The 17811-nt window shown below is 41.2% G+C and overlaps 1 protein-coding gene across 5 annotated transcripts in view; it reads left to right on the top strand.

Annotated features, from left to right (window-relative positions):
* FRMD6 (FERM domain containing 6) overlaps positions 1–17811 on the top strand; it is a 92692-nt gene that overhangs the window by 22816 nt on the left and 52065 nt on the right. The window contains exon 1 of one of the 5 annotated variants that reach the window (XM_037155617.2): positions 255–345. The exons of 1 other annotated variant lie outside the window; for it this stretch is intronic. The gene's annotated coding sequence lies outside the window, so the exon portion shown is untranslated. 3 more of the 5 variants (XM_037155615.2, XM_037155619.2, XM_037155616.2) reach the window with 3 other exon arrangements.

Raw genomic sequence — 17811 nt, 5'->3', positions numbered from 1 at the left:
GATCACAGGGGTCCAAACACAGCGTCTTTCTGCGGCTCGCCTCCCTCTCTTTGGATCCCAGAGAAGAGGTTCCCTTCGCTTTTTCTCGACCCCACCTCGTGGCGCCCCTTCGAGGGACGCTTGGTTGAGTCCGGGGCGGGCCCGGCAGGCGCCGCACGTGCTCCCGGGGCTCTGTAGCCTCCCCCTCCGGGTCCGGACCGGGAAGAAGGCGGAGCCTCCGGGGGCTGGGCGGGAGGCGTGGGCGGGGGGCGGGGCCGGCGCGGAGCGCTCCCTTGGCGGTTCTGGCCGAAGGACTGAGAGCAGCCCGGCGATCGCGGCGCGGGCAGGAAGGGACGGATCGCAGATGTGAGTCCAACGCCTGGTGCTCCAGACTTTACTTCGAGGTAGAAGCAGGAACCCAGAGTATTGGGGCCTTCCAGCCCGCCCCCTAGCCCGCCACTCCGCCCCGGCCGCCCGCTGTGCCCCCTGCCGGCCGGGCGACGGCGGCGGCTGGACCGGGCTTTGGGGGTGGTTTCAGGAAAGTCGCGAGCTCCAGCGAAAGCTGTATCCCTTCTCCCCGTCTTTCTTCGTCTTCTCCTCGCTCCCTCGGCCCCGGGCGTCGGGCACCGGGCTGGTAGGTTGCCTCCCCTGAGTCGAAGCTCGCCCACGCTGGGGCGGGAGGACGGGGCCCCGGGGCAACCCAGCCGGGCAGCCCGGAGACGCGGAGCTTCGGGGCTGCCTCGGCGGCAAGGGCCGGAGGCCGCTCGGGCTGCTGGCTGCGCCCCTGTGCTCGGTGTGTCGCGCTAGGCTCTCTGGTGGTCCCTGGCGCCCTGTTCTGGGGGCGCCTGTCCGTCGCGCCCCGTTGCTGTGCCTGGGCGCCAGGGCCAGCCCCTAAGCCCTGCATTCCTGGGTGCGGTGCCTGCCGCCTGTTGTGTGCGCCTTGGAGCCGGGCTGCCGGGCTGCCAGGCTGCGGGAAGGACCCGAGCGTAGCGTCTGCCCCATCGCCCCTGAAAGTGCCTAGTCGGGGGAGCCGGAGATTGAGTTTGAGCTCCGCGGCGCCAGAAGGGGGCCTCGGAGGAATGCCGAGTTGGGGGCGCAGACTGCAGAATTTGGGTTCCTGGAGGAGCTTGCAGCGCGCAGGCCCGGCCCCAGGCAGATGAGACCACCAGTCTCTGCTCCAGGATGGCCAGGAACTGTCAGGTGTGGACAGCTTGGGGCCACCAGTGTGAAGTCCACAGGGATAGTAGCAGCACCTCGAGTCCCGGGACGGTATAACCAAATGGTGAGGGCATTTTCTTAAAAGGTTGACTAAATGGAAAGCTGTCAAGATAAGCATATTTTAAAGTTTGAGGGAAAGCTGGTAGATTTTTTCAGGCTACGCAGTTATGTATCCAGAGAAATATTAGTTTCTTTAACCCTTTTTGTTTTTATTTTTTAGCACAAATCTGTTTTGCCAGGATTTTCCTCAGGAGCTGTGTATTGCTCACAGCAGGGAAAGAAAACTTAAGCAATGTTCTCGGGTTGCTTTTGACTTCAAGCCTGTGCTCTCCAGTTTTTTTTTATTTTAGAATGTGCAGAAAAGGTATCTCTTGCTGGATTTTCAGTGTATAATTCTGTCTCGTCTCTGGGACCCGACGATGTTTGTTTATTGGTTTTATAAGCATCTATTTAAATTTAGTTTTTGCAGGAAATACTCCCCGTTGCCACAGGGTGTAGTTTACGGATTAGAAAATAACTGCTGGAGAAAGCTGCTAGTGGCTTCATTTTCCAAGAATGTAAGTCATTTCCTTTCTGTGATTTCAGGGAGTTGATATTTCACAGCATCAAAACTTTGTGGGGAAAATTTTCCATAATACATCTGTCATTAAAAAGGCTTTTCACTTTTTCTTCTTTAGAGCAAAACATAAATTTAGGTTCAGCAAGGTTAAAGGATAAGAAGTTTCTCAGAGTCTATAGCATTTTTAGACCATTGTAGAGAGTAATTTTAACAACCACCAGGACCTACAAACAGCCTGCAGGATGGAGAGTGGGGGAGGGGAGGCGAGAAGCCAGAGGCAGGAAAACAGATGCGTTTGCTGCTGTTCTTTGTAGTATAAAACTTCTATCACTTAATCATTTTCCCTGGATGTGGTTTTGAGAAATAAAAGTATTATGTTAAAAATGAAAATACTCCACAATATGAGACAACTGACATTTGAGTTTTCTTTCAGTATGTTTGTAAACATACTGGATTTATATTTCATAATAAAATGGGCCTTTGGAGTTATTAGGTGAGAAGCATCCTCCAGGAGATACCTACCATCAAGTTATCTGCAGGGTGTCTTCTCCAGTAAACAGAATGACTGTAATATGAACTAATTTTCCCCTTTTTGAATTGCTTATAAGAATGCCTGAGATTGGGCACTTACGGACCACAGTTATCAACAGCTTTTGCAGTGCTCAAAACATTTTGAGACAGGAAATCTTTCTCTGTTTTCCCTCTCACCTTTTAGGGGGGCAACAGAGTAAACTACTAGCTTCAAATACATAATTCAAACTGGAAGATTTAAGATGCTCCTCCTAGCTTTACAGGAAAACAATACAGGGCAGGATAAGACTGTTTGAAAGCAAAATGTTGGTGATAGGTAATAATTCTTAGCTACAGGTTCTTCAAAAGCTGCATTGGGGGGTAGCTGTAGAGCTTTTCTAGTTTCTGTACTTTGTTTCCTGTTTCAACTTCACTTACAAAGTTTTTGGCTTTCTGAACCAATGACATAATAGACTGTGTAGCCTTTTGTGGCAGATGCTGGAAATGGAAGTTTCAAACAGAATTGCTTTTGACTGAGCTGTCAAGTTCAGAGTTTAGTGTAAATGAGTCCTGCCTCACAACTAACTTTTTTGATAAGGGATTCTTTGTAGTTTTCAACTTCTATGTTGCCCATTTTGATTCCTAAGGCTATGGGCTTACAAAAAACATAAAACCTGCAAACAATTATTTTATTACATGAAAGCCAGTACCAAGAAAAGATTAATTCAGTCCAGATGTAAAAATGTATGTGAATTTTAGATTTGGATGATCTCAACAAGTTTTCCCTTTTGTTGATGAGGCTGCCTGGATCGCAGATGGCATGCGCAAATTATCCTTTTGGTGGTTTTCTGAGTTCAGAACTAAATTTAACAGGCCTTTTTCTAAGGTCATTTTAATATTGTTTCAGGCCTTCTAAAGAACAGAAAGTTTTCTGCATTTATGCAGAGATGGGTTTTTCCGATTACTCATTAATACAGACCTCATAAATGACCTGGTTTGGTAGATGAAGCCTATTTCGTAAGTGTTCAGATATGTGTACCTTTATGGGCAAAGCATTGAAGCTTTGGCTTTCAATTGCCAATTCCAACTCTCTTCTTTTAAAGAAAAAACAAGTTTTAAGTGTGTTTATAGTCTTTAGTGGAATCCTGTTGGAACACAATTTGTGTTTTCTGATACAGCATTTGGTACTTGTATGATGATCCTCTGACCTCCTCTTTCTTCTACCAAAAAGAAATAATACACACAACTTATCAGAAAACTCCAGTATTTTTTCTTTGTTTTTTTCTTGATAACTTTTTAAGTTGAATTTATTGGGGTAACATTGATTAATAAAATCACATAGGTTGCAGGTGTGTAATTCTTTTATACATCATCTGTATATTGTGTATTCACCAAAACTTCAGTATTTTTTTAACCTTTATTTCCAACACCAAAGTTATAAAGGGTCTGTGTTGCACACTTAAAATGATACATATTTTAGAAAGTTTTTGTATCATTATATAATTATACATTTTGGGAGTTTGGTTACATTATGATTGTGTATAAAGCAATCAAGTGTTGGGGAGAGATAGGAAGCATTTACTGAAGGAATTTTATGAATGGTGAAATTTCAGTTAAAATGTATCTTTCCTAAAACTCAAACAGGAAAAATGGTATTGTTGGTCTCTGTAGTTAAACTTTGATTTAGGGGTAGTTTTGAGAAGGCTTTTGAATTGCACATTATCCTGAGAAAGAGGCTTTGGGGACCAGTAAAAATAAGTAGAAATAAGTTAAAGGGGTAATTTGAGAGGAAGGAAGAAGTAGAATACTTGGCATTGGATTGCAAGGAAAATCTAAACTTAGAAGGATGACTATTTAAAACAAGGCTAAAGTGGGAATTAAAGAATAGATCTTTTTAACTGAGAAGAAAGGATTAGAATTAAGGTGCCCTATAAGGTCTGTATACAACTCGAAGCAGTGCTGAGTAATGTCTGTCATGCATATCTTGCCTGCATTTGTGTTGAAATAGTGTTCAGGGACTGGATGCTTATGATTGTGCCCCCTGCCCACCCCAGTTACCATTTCAAAGACCGGAAACATTTTTTTTTGTCTTAGCTTTAATGATTCTACAAATACTTAACTAGTCTCACAGCTTTTGGGAGAACCACAACTGCTCACCCCAATGTACTGGGACCAGAGAACCTCTACAGAAGTAGTGGCTGAAGTTATCAGAGTTTTGAGTGAAAACAAGCAAGCTGTACTTCCACTTATGCTATATGCATTAGTGGTATAATTACTTCTAATGCAAGTTTGTGAACTATCACTTTTTTATGTATCAAATGTTGTGATCATGCAGTATGCCACATTGATCAAGGAGGGATTATTGAACACTGGAAAGGGGTGAGATATCACAGATTTGACAGACAGCTGGTTGTATTAGCGGAGGAGGAGAAAAAGGTAATGCTGAAACACATCCACAGATGAATGGAAAATGCAGGCCAGAGGAGAAGGCAGGGTTTGCCAGTGCTTCCCTGAAGTTGTCTGTAGTACAGCATTTTCTTGAATGCCTTTCCCTATCTGTGTGACCTTACCTAGTGGAGTTTGATTTATAAAGCAAGAAACAAGTCAGAGATTTGGGCATTATCAGGTGATTTCATTAATGTGATAATTGGGATAATTCTTGCCAAAAGTATGTATTTAGAACCTCAGTATTCATTATCCTGGGGTATTTTGAGATGTTTCAAACATCTCAAACATCTTTATCTTGGTACATATATATTATAGAACTTTGAGCAGCAGTGTTTTACTGGTATATGAAGACAGGGAAAAGCAATGTTTTATATTAACTTACTGCCACAGTTTAGTGTGAAAGGGGAAATCATCATAAAAGTCAAGCAATTCTGTATTAAGATATTCAGAAATTAATGAAGCATATTGCTTAGCTTCTGAGGTGTGGTTCTCTGTCTAGGTGACATTAAATGAAATGTAACAATTTCTCTCCCCGTATGTGGCACCACTTGTGCTGGCCAGTTTTAGTAGATTGCTTTTCTGAGAGGGAGAGTGGGGTCTCTGTGGCTTAATTTCTTTGAACTTGTTGAATAATTACATGCAACCAGGAAAATGCACAGATCAGAAATGTATAGCAAAAAGTGATCACACTCAGGGAGCCAGCATGCAAACCAAGGAACAGAACGTTGCCAGCCCCCAGGAGCCTCCCTGCACAGTCAGAATCCCTGCTCCACGGGCAGCCACTATTCCTTTACTGCCAGTGGTTGGTTTTAACCTGTTCTTAGACTGCATTTAAATAAAGTCAGATATTGACTTTAAGTTCTGTTTTGTGTCTTCCTTGTCTCAACATACTGTCATGTCCAAAGTGATGCAGGTAACAGTAGTTCCTTTTTACTTTTTTTATTTCTGTGAATGAATGTACCCAGTGTATTTATCCATTCTGTTGGTGGGCATTTGGGTAATTTGGGGATGATATAGTTGGATATGACTTGGATGTGAACTTTTGATGGCTGAAGAAAAAATAAGCACTTTGGAATTTGAAAGAAGAGTATAGTCTTAAGATTAAAAGAGCAAATATACTGCAGAAATGTGTGAGAGGAGAAAGTGCAATATCATGAAAACACTAAAGGGTCAACTCAGTCCACAGAATCCTAGCGTTTCAGGGACACGGTTTGGAATATACCAGCCTGATGTGGCCAGATTTCAGTTGAGAATTGGGAAGAAGGAAGGGACCGTCAGTGATAGCTAGCCCCATCACTTTTTAGAAGTAGAGGAATTGAGGTCCCTTGAGATCGAGTGACTCCTACAGAGTCTTACAGCTGATGAGAGTGCTGAGAGTAGAAGCTGCTTCTGACTTTGCTTAGTTAGGCAGTGCCCCCGAGTCCACTGACCTGGAGGACAGGGTGCCCTTTTCTGATTCACACAAAGGTGTCCTGTGGACAGATAGACTCAGACCTGCCCAGAGAAAATGGAGGTGTAGTCCAATGAGACACAGTTTTACCTTCTCAAGGCTGCTCTGCTTCTGCTTTTATAGAGAGCCCTTGGGGCATCTCTTCTCCTCTTTTCTCCCTTCTCCCTCTCTTATAGGGCTCTCCAGTGCGACCTTGGTTTATGAGTGCCAAGTAGGTAATATCTTGAGGTTCCTCCTGACTCATTGTTTCATTGACTGATAAATGATCTAGGATGTGGACACTAATTTCAAAAGCCTGCTTTCTAAATAGTTTTTAAATAGTTCATTCTGAAGAAAATGTTGCAAAAAAAAGATTTTTTGCCTCTTCCTGCCATTATCCCCCCCACTTTACAGCCCACTTCCTCCCATAGCTTCTCCCCAAGTTATTTTAATTCTTAAATATCCCTGGAAACATCCAGTGTCTACCTAAAACAACAGTGGAGTTCTGATGCTGAAGTCTGAAGCAGCCCCCAGAAAGCACTTACTGTAGAACATAGGATTATGTTTTCACCGAGAAAGCTAATAGATGAAGCAATGTGCTTACAAAGGTAAACTATTGGTATAGATAGTGTCTTTCATGTTTCCCTAACAAGAAAAAGGATTTTCACATGGTTCAAGAAAAGGCTCAGAATTTCAACCTAGACTCATTAGAAAGGTAAAAAGGCAAAAAACGGGTAAAATCACATGTTTTACAAATGGGTAGTAAATATATCCTGCTTCAATAAGATACTGCTTATAACAGCAAAAACTTACCGTGTTTAATCTTAGGAAACAAAAAATGTGCTTACTATAGGGCCACAGTCCTGACAAGTTGCTCACTGAAATTACTACCGAAAATAGTGGTATGTTACGAAGACCTCGCAGAAGAGAGGCAGTGCAGTGTAAGGGGAAGAGAGATCTTTCAGGTCAGTCGTCTGGGGTCCACATCCAGGCGCCATAGCTCTCTAGTGTGGAACGTTGGGGAAGTCACTTACCCTCTCTGAACCTGTTTTCCTCATCTGTTAAATGGAGACCCAACAGGTGGTCTGGATAATTACATGAAATAGTACAGGTGAAGCAACTAGCATGGTCTGCCACATAGGAGAAAAGTAATGTTAGCTCTTTTACTGCTTGAGGCAGACAGAAATGACGTATAGAAGGATTTAAAGTTTCCCTGGACTTCCCTTAAGCTTTTGTTTATGAGCTGTTGTTCACAAGATTTTATTCTATAGGATGGAACAAAAGTAGGTTTACAGTTGTGAGCACACAAAACACAGTTTATTCTTTTATTATTATTTATTAATTATTGCGTTATTTTCCATATGACCAACTGTAGACCTACTCTTGCCCCACATTTGTTTACTGATGGCATTAAGTAGGCAACACAACTTAGTATTTCTCAGTGACAAATAATGAACAGTCTGTATTGCTGCATCAAGAACAGCTGGCCTATTTCACTGATCACTAATTGATTGAGTTATTTTTCCTAATTCTCTTCTAATTCCTAGCTATCTCAGTCCCCTAGCTTCTGCCTGCTGGATAGTTATTTCTTTCCAGAGGCTAAAAAGTAAATCTACAGATACAGAAATTCTCTTTATGATGATTAATGTTGTGCAAAGTAGTTTTAAAATTAAAGAGCACCAGTGGCCCGTGCCTTTTGCTCCCATGCCCTGCAGAGTTTGAGTCCTTTTAAAAACAGCCACTATTATTAGTATAAAGCAATTGTTGTTTATTCCTCCCAGCCCCAGCCCCAGCCCCCACCACGGGCACAGTTTATGTAATGTGGGTCAGACCCCTTTATAATTTTCTGTTACGGGACCTAGAGCTTAAGATTTTAAGTCATTCCTTCAAAGGAAATTAATAGTCTGAAAGTTTCAAAGGAAGTTTTAAGAAAAACAAACATAAACACATTAGAAAGACACATTTACATCTAAACAGTATAATTATAAGCCCAGTCGCAACAGGCACGGGATCCTCCAGCGTAATCATGATGTGGCGTCGTGATCTGTTCATTAAAAGGGGGACTTACCCCAGATAACCTGCTCCCTGTTGTGTGTCGTGTAACACACAGTAAATCTAATGAACTCAGTAAACTTAATGCTTTAAAAATGTTCACTAAGTCCATGAAAAAACAGGTTTTACATCTTTATGAAGTACCTATGTCTATGTCAGATACTTTGCGTAAGTCCTACCAAAGTGATTTTGGTCTCAGCGGGAGAACAGGATGCATGTGTGTGGAAGGCGTTAGGTGTTTCAGGTAAGTACTAACTGGAGTCCTGGGTTCAGGCAGCAGAATCAGCGAGGAGGCTCCTGGCCTCCCTGGGGCTGCTGGATGTGTGTTGAGCGATGGGATCAGGCTGTGAACTTTCTGTCTTTCAAGTACAAATGAGTTTTTTTAAGAACAACAAAGCTCAGGATTTGGTAAAAGTCTCAAATATGAAAAATAAACCCATGAAAGTGGGATTATTAAATGTTTAACTAAATTCATTTATTCAACGTAATATATGCCTGTGTGTACTATGCCGTAATGTACTATGTGCTAGGCAGTGTTCTAGGGCCCAGAGATACACCAGTGAACAAAATAGAGCTTTGCCTTCATGGAGCTTATAGTCTATTAGTAGACAAACAGTCAACATGATGAATATTCTGTGGGAGTCCAGGAGGTGGGAAGCTGGAGCATCAGCAGTTGGAAGTACAGCAGGTCCTTGAATAATGTCGTTTTGTTCAATGTCATTTTGTTAGAACATTTATGAGATGCCATAAAAACTTAACTCATTTACATCACGTACCCTATGGTAAAGTTGGTTTCTTTATGTCTTCTGCTTAAAGGGACAGACAGAACCTATCAACGATGTTAAATGAGGACTTACTGTAGTGTGATCAAAGACGGCGTCACTGAGATGACTCAATGGAGGAAGGTAGCCATACATACAGAGACACCTGGGAAAGTGTGTTCCAGCAGAGGGACTTCAAAGGCCTTAGGTGAAACCGTGCTTGGTGTGTTCCAGGAACAGTTAGAAAGCCCACAAAGTGGTAGTAGATGAGGTCAGTGAGGTTTGGACAGCATGTCGTGTGGGGCCTGCATGGTGAGCCACTTTAAGAACTTTGACAGTTACTCTGAGTGAAATGTGGACTCACTGGAGAGTTTTGAGCAGAGGGCTAAGATGCTTTGACTTTCATTTTAATAGAATCACTGGCTGTGTTGAGATAGAAAAATGGAGCAGGGTGGTCAAGGGTGGAAGCAGGGATACAGCTGTTGCTGTGATGCAGTTGAGAGATGCTCATAGCAGTGGAAGAGGGGGTGAGAACTGACCAAAACTTATTTTGTAGATTGAACCAATAGGATTTCCTGGCCAACTGTTTGAGGAGTGTGAGAAAGAGATCAGAGTAAGGATAACATCAAGGCTTTCTGCATAATTATGGAGTTGCCATGAACTGAGATAGGGATCTCACTGAGCAGCTGTTTTAATCATGTTATGTTCACCTTCCAAGTGGAGAAGTTGAATAGATTGTTGGATATAGGAATCTTGAGTTTAAAGAATAGGTCTAAGGCTGCAGATATAAATTTGGAAGTCACCAACAGAATTTGGGTGACTTGGGGAATGTGTGTATACAGAGATTGTAGTCCACAGATCAGGCTTCGGGTCATATCAGTATTTACAGTTTCTGGAGACAAAATCTCATAAGGTAAAATCTTAAGCTAAAGGATTATTCGAAGTTTCTACCATAGTGGGCATAATTAAGTGTTATTTTTAGAAGATGATGTTAATTCTGTTGACCCACACCATGTGAGGAAGGAACTATGAGTTTTTTTTTTCTGTGATGAAGTACTTGGGCTGAGCCTGAGGTGCCTCAGGCTTTAGAGGTGAGATGATAAGGTGGAACCAGTAAAGGAGGCTGAGAAGGAGCAGCCAGAAGGATAGGAGGGAAATAAGAATGTCCTTGAAGTCAAAGAGTCTCGGCGAGGGGAGAGTGAATCAGTGGTTTCATGGGTTGCTTAGAAGTCAGGTAGAATGAGGACCGAGAGATGCTCATTGGTTTTAGGACCAAAACCTGATTGGAATGGGCTCAAGATAGAATGAAAAGCTTATAAAAGATAGTTTTGATTTTCAATTCATTTTCTTATAAATATTCAATATTGGATGTGAGTACATCTTAATATGTCTGATAGAATGTGGGTTGGGTCTTTCGAATGCTGGGGGCCCTGAGGGTCTTCCACAGGCTCTGATAGGGATGAGGAGCCTTTGAGCTTCCCCCGAGTTATTGGTGAAGCTCTAGACTGTGGATTGTAGTCTGTTTCTTTGAAATAGAAGAAGGTTCTAATGCAGTTTATTTTTTTTATTCCCTTTGGATAAGAACTTTATCTCGGAAGCACTGTCACTTTGTTAAGACTTTTTGTTTGTTTTGTTTTCTAGTTCCACCCATTGATCTTTTATTTGAAAAGGCTACAACAGAGCCCCAGTGAGACGAGTGGTTTGAGTTGGCTTCTTTTTCCGAAGTGGTGATAGGTTTGAGCTGAGGGGCCCTCGTACACATTGGGGTGCCCCACAGCCTTGGAAGCCTTTGTTCACAGAGTGGATGGCTCAGGGTTGGAGTTCTCAGAGCCCGAACTGATGAAGTCATAGAAACATTGCTTGTTTAATACTTCTTTTTCACTTTGTTGATGGCTTTCATTGTGAATATTATTTCAAAGTATGCGATCAAGCAGTTTTCATAGCTCTGTACTTTTTTATGTCATAATTATGCACCAAGAATTTGCTCTTATGAGAATTACCTTTGAATTATAATGCTAACTTTCTATAATACTGTCATCAAAACGAAGCAACAAGTCTCTGATAACTAATTACCTTTTCGTTCCATAAGCTGATTAGAATGCTAACACATAGGCCTTTAATGCTTAAATATTGTTTTTGGATAGTTAAAAGCTTACAGTGATTGTAGAATTAAAACTTTGTTACATGAGTTTGAGTTTGAATTTTGTTTGGTAATAGAGCATAGTGGTAGTTTTTAGAAAGTTGCTAATTATGGGAAAGTACTGGAGAGAGCAAGGGTTTTTATTTGCAGTGGAGTATGGTGTGTGTTTTGTGAGAAGTGGAGCTTCAGTGATGTGTGTTTCCAGTGGGTTGTGGTATAATTGTCTCAGCATCTCTTAGGTACTGCTCTGTCAACACTGTTCATTAGACCGCTTTGAATGTTTTTTTAGCTGAAACTTATAAGTCACTCTACAGTTAGTTAAATGAATGTAATTGGCTTATAAGAGAAATATGCAAGGCCAAGGTGAAATAATTTGGCAGGACTGAGCATTTAAATGCTGAGCATTTACCAGCATTTTGCGCGGTAAATACTGAAGTGTGCAGAGGTGCAAAATGAAGCAAATTTTGAAATAAATGTTAAGTCTCTTAAGTCAGTGACTAGAGGATGAACTCCAGATCTCTTAGCGTGGAATTCAACACTCCAAACCAGAGTCCCAAGCCTGTGGTCCACCCGGGAGGATGCCTGCTGACATGTTTTGGTTTTCAACATAGTGTTAAAGACATTTATTTGCCAGCGTTTAAAAGTTGACATTAAAATTTTTTGACTTTACACCTTCTTTTGAAAAACTGGAAGGTGTGACAGCGATCTTTTGGAGCAGCATATACTAGCCCCCTCCTTCATAGGCAGGGGCTTCTGCCGGTGCCCCCGGAGTCCCCAGCAGAGATCCTCTTGCCCCCAACATTGAGACCAAGTGGCTGTTGGCATTTTTTACCCTGCAGGCTTCACTCCTTTGTTACCTCCCCCTGCTCTCATGTGTTGTAGCTACTTGACTTATTTTCCAGTGTCATTGCGAAGCTCCTGAATCTAGCCCAGTTGCTCTCCCCATTGTCCCATCAGGCATGTACACACTTCGTCTGGATCATGCTTCCTCTCCTTCCACAGAACTGAGCTGCATATGGCCTGTATCACTTCATTGGAACGTGGCACATGCTCCTTTATACACATCTTTTTGTATATTTTTTCTAGCTTTCCAACTGTATTGTAAATGTCATGAGGGCAATGACTATATCTTATAATTTATGAGTGCCTAGAAAGTTTACTTTAAACTTACTAGATTGACTATTGTTTAGAATTAGCTTCCAGTCGATGGTGATCTGTGCTTATAATGACTTTGAAAATCATTACAGAAGATTTGGAAAGTCAAAATCTTGTGTAAAATCCACTTCTGCCTCCTCTTTCCCTCCCTCTCTCCTTCTTTCCCTCATCCTTACCCAAGGATATGTTTATTGATTTTCAAGAGAAAGGAGGGGCAGAGAAAGAGAAAGGGAAGGAAGAAAAAAAACCATCAATGTGAGAGAGAAACACTGATCAGCTGACTCCCATATGTATCCCGACTGGCAGTCAAACCGGTGACCTAGGTAAGTGCTCTGATTGGGAGTTGAACTGCACCCTTTTGGTGTACAGGGTAACGCTCCAGCCACCTGAGCCACCCAGCCAGGGCTCAGATAGGGCTTTCTTAATTTACTGTATCCGTTCCTTTGTAGCTTTGTAGTAACATTTATGTAATCTATTTGAGCAGTGATTTTCAACCTTTTTCATCTCATAGCACACATAAACTAATTAACAAAATTCTGTGGCACACCAAAAAGTGTATTTTTTGCTGATCTGATTTAGAAAGAACAATAATTTTGATTCATTCACTAGACAGCTATTGTTGTGTTGACTGTTGTCATTTTTTTTTTAATTTGACAATGTAAGAGAAAAGAGGTCAGTTTCCCTGACTAAATAGTCAGATACTGCGTATTTTAAAAATTCTCATTTAGCCCTGGCTGGTGCGGCTCAGTAGATTGAGTATCAGCCCAAGAACCAAAAAGTCACTGGTTCGATTCCCAGTCAGGGCACATGCCTGGCTTGTGGGCCAGGTCCGCAGCTGGGAGCCTGCAGGGGGCAACCAGTCAATGTTTTTCTCACACATTGATGTTCTCTTCCTCACTTTCTCCCTCCCTCCTTTCTCTCTAAGAATAAATAAATAAAATCTTTTAAAAAATTTCTTGTAGTGCAACAGTTGAAAATCAGTATATTTGAGTATTCATTCACTAAACACCTCATTTATTGCCAATTCGCTGATTCCGTTATGTAGGTGGGTGGAATTTCCAAATAAATGAGTCACTACTACATGCCATTTTAGTATTTTAGATATGCTTCTTTCTAATGACTAATACTGTTTTAAATAGCTTATGTTTTTTATCATTCATTTGACAAATAGTGCATACAGAAGACCCTGGAGAAAGTATGAACCTGATAGACAGGATGGCACCAGCTTTCCTGAAGCTGTTACATTCAGCTGGAAAGGCAGATAATAACGCTGTGTATAATTATTCAATTTCAAGAAGGATTACTAAAAAGTGGGTGGTGTTCTGAGACCTTATAAAGGAGCAGTCTGGTCAGGGGGACTGGGCTGTAGTAGGGAGTATAACATGACTGAATTTCAAACTCCTTGACTTTCTTATAATTCCACAGCAATTTTTAAAATATTCTGAACGTAACAACTGAATTTTAGCAACAAATAAATTACAAGGTAATTTCTGTAACAAAATAAGAGTTGAAAAGTAAAACTTTTCCTAATAATTTACCATTGGTTGTAGTCATTGCAGTGATGACAAAGAAAGAATTATTATAATTTATAGCTCTAGAGCAGGGGCGTCAAACTCACTCTCATCAGCACCACGTCAGCCTCGAGGTTGCCTTCAAGGACAGAATGTAAGTTTAGCACTGTGTAAATGTAACTGCTCCTTAACAGCTAAGCGAGACACTGCCCCTGGGTGGAAACAAGGTGCGGGCCGGATAAAACAAGGTAGAGGGCCGGATTCGGCCTGCAGGCCTGTGTTTGCCACCCGGGCTCCAGAGTTTACTGTCATTTGCTTGGTACCTGAGTTGCACTCTGTTTAAATAAGTAAACAAAGGGGAAATTGGGCTACAAATTTCAGATATGGCTAACTTGCAAAACAACTTCTATTTTATGAAACTAATTTTTTCAAGGATGTTTTCAGTAGGATTTTTTTACGGCTCTCAAATAGGTTATAAAAAGTAAGTTTGATTTATTTCTTAAAGAGGAACTAGTGGATAGCACTGTTATTTTATACTTCCAAGCCCATGGCTGAAAATGATTAATAGTTCACCAGGCTGGTCTTGGAGTGATGTAAATATGATGTCATAAGAAAACCTTAGCAGTAAAATTGGTGACATGTGAGGGAACCAAAAAACAGTAGAATTTTGTGTGGTTACATATATTTTATCACAACAAAGCAGAAATGCTTTCAGTAGTTTTTCCAAAGAAAGTAGAACTTATATTTAATTAAATCCCTGTAAAGATAGTGGTAGAGTTCATGTTTTGCATAGTTTAATGTCAAACTGAAACATGCAGGTCAGCTGTGGTGGTGCCATTTCTGAGATCTCTGTTGAGAAATTCATGTTACTTGTGATTATAGAAGAAAAATTTTTAAATTAACGTTATCAAGTAAGTTTTCAAATAAACTCAAGATTTCAAAATGCGATCTTAAGGAAATAAGATCAGAGAACAGTTTTTAAGAAATGTCAAATGTCACGTAGAATTTAAAACAAATTCCAAAATGAGTCTTTTTAACCTCCAATATTTATTCCACTGAGCCCACATTCATTTTAAATTTGCAAAAAGGTTGATTTAAATCTGCAAAAAATGCTGAACTAATCATTTGTAATGTACTAAATTGTTTTACTGATGGCTAAAGAAATGGAAAGGGAAATTTTCATGACTTTCAGATGTTGAATAAAACCTAGCAGGGAAAGCTGGTAGAAGTTATTTCATTTATAACATAAAACAATTGCCTTCAGGATTCTTGGATTAGACTTGTATTCTGACCAAGAAGTTTTTAGGAAATTTGTAATCAGCTTATTATAGATTTAGGATCTAAAATTAATGCATTTTAATGTATAAGGTCCATCTAGAAAAAGTCTAGCCATTGTTAATATACCAAGAACAGTTTGAGTGACATTGATATAACCTGGTGGCCAAGGAGAGTGGACTGGAATGCACATAAGTGAACAATGACGACTTCACTGTACTAATTGGTGGGGGTGGTAGATGCCATTGAGTAGGCATGTGTACTGTGGAGCCATCACATTCAAAATGACCGAGAGGGTGGAGCAATGATCTACATCAAATTTTGTGTTAAGCTTGAACATTCCTCTGCAGAAACTATTCAGATGATTCAGAAGGCTGCAGCTGGGGGCAGCTGGTGATTGGCAGGTCCGTCATCACAACATACCTGCTCGTGCATCACATCTCCTAGAGAGGTAAATTAAAACTTCAGATCACCCAGGTGACTCAGCCCCCCTATAGCTCAGATTTGGTGCCCTGCAACTTCTGAGTTTTCCCAAAACTAAAATCACCTTTGAAAGGGAAGAGATTTCAGACTGTCTTGAGATTCAGGAAAATATGATGGGGCAGCTGATGGCAATTGGGAGAACTGTGTGAGGTCCTAAGGTGCCTACAAATGATGGGGACTGAGGTGTCCTTGTTATACGTACAGTGTTTCTTGTATCTTCTATTTTCTTCAATAAATGTCTATTTTTCATATTGCATGGCTGGATACCTTCTAGATGGACTTTGTATAATGTATTTTCTACTTAGGAGAATTTGAAATATATTCTCAATTGCCAAAGGAATGGGCCAGGGTCTCAAATTTTGTTTGGGTCTTGGTTAGGCTGGTCAGTGGTCCATTTTCCAGTGCTGGAATCTGACGTGTTGTAGTGGCGACTCTTGTTTATATATCTTTTTCTGGTGCGATGCTATTCTGTCCATGTTAATGGAGATCAGTCACACCTTCCCAGGTAAGCAGTAAGCTGTTTGAGGACACACAAAATGTTACATTTCTTCCATAGCTCCTAGAAAACTGTTGGCCTTGACCTGAGCCCCACAGTATTACAGCTTTGTCTTTTCTGGTCTAAGGTGACAGAATTGTCATCTAAAGTTAAACCTAGAGCAAGTCAGAGAGGCATTTGACCCATAAAAAAGTAACAGAAGTGTGTTTATGAAAACTTATATACCTGTCTTCCAAGTCTAACATATAAATGAAATACAGCTCTTCCCATAACAGTAATATGTATTCAGATTTGCTAGCATAAAAATATATTTTGCTACTTAAATATTCAAAAGGTTATGAAAAATAACAAATTTTGTTCCTGAAACTTTCCAAAGACCCTAAGTAAAAATTGGGTTTTAAATAATAACATAGAATGCAGAAATAGAAATTATCTGTGATTTCCTAATACAGGAAGGCAGGATCTCTTGAAATGCCTTGGTTTGTTGGGGTTCTTTCCGGCCCGCGTAAGAACAGGGTTGCTTGTTTTTCCATGAGTTTTTGGTTAGTGAGATGAAGGTGCAGGTTTCCTCTGTTCTCCTAGGGTTGGCGAAGTCATAAGCTTCAGTTACCGCCTGAATCACCCTGAGGCTGGACCTCAGAGGACAGCTTTCTGTCCCCTCTGAGGTGCCTGGGCCTAGGTGAGAGCGACAGTGAGCGGAGGAGTGGGGCAGAACACCCGGTGCCCAGGCGTGATGGCCCGGGCTGGACGGAAAGGCCCTGGGAGAGAGTGATGGAGAACAAGAGAAAGCTTTAAGGAAACGGTCCAATGGGATATGCGCAAAAACCCAGTGGTATCCATTGCTTGACCGGGCACGGCAGCCACCCTTACCAGGGTCAGAGCCAGCCTCGCGCACCTGGATCTCTGCCAGGTGGTGGCAGCAGTCTCTTCACAGCCTGGCTGCATCCTCAGCCCCGAGCCCTCCTGCAGCCTGGCCTTGAAACCTCTGTGGAGCTCCTTCTCAGCCCCAGGAGCAACCGCTTGTTCTGCCACTGGAGTGACTCCCTCATCTTCCCTCACAAGCCCCTGTGTCAGTGGGGAGGAAGTGGCCAGTTGAGTAACAGACAGATTTTTTTCAGGAATCTCAGGTTCGGTTCCCATTGGGTGTTGCATACTTCTATTTCTGCCTCACCTTTTCCACTCCCTACTTAATAAAATCTGATGCACTTTAAAATTTTTTTGTTTAAATTTTCAGAAACTGTAAATAAAGATTGAATTTTGAAGATAACCAGTAGCTTATAAAATAAAACATTCCCCTCAAAGAAACAAATCAAGATGTCATTGATTAGGGTCCTTTGGTCATTTTTTAAAAATCATATATTTTCAAATGTTTGGTAATGAGAATAATTTAGGTAACCATAGTAATTCCAAATGGTGTTCTTTCAATTCTCTGAGATGCTAAAAGGTAAAATGAAATAGGTTTTCATAAATTTATATACATCTTAATTAATGAGGTTTTCTGCCTAAATGTAGCAGTAGAGCCATACTGTATGATTAAGAATTTTAACCATCATTAAGAGTTTGGTTTTATAAAAAATCATTCAGAAGTTGAATCATAGCTGATACTGGAGTGAGGTCATACCTCTTAAAGTCTTTTTAGAAAATGAAAGATACTACTGTGATGAAATGTTATTTGAAAGTGCTTTTGTAAATGTGATACTCTGTACAGACACACCTCAAGGTCTTATCACGTATTTAGATAGTATTACCACTGACAAGTGTCAGCAGGACAAAGAAGAGTGTAGAAACAATCCTG

This window comes from Artibeus jamaicensis, unplaced genomic scaffold, assembly GCF_021234435.1.
Source record: "Artibeus jamaicensis isolate MK-2021 breed Jamaican fruit bat unplaced genomic scaffold, CSHL_Jam_final contig_548, whole genome shotgun sequence".
NCBI classification, from domain to species: Eukaryota; Metazoa; Chordata; class Mammalia; order Chiroptera; family Phyllostomidae; genus Artibeus; species Artibeus jamaicensis.
Note: the sequence above shows the minus strand (reverse complement) of the source record. Positions and strands in the feature narration are given on the sequence as shown.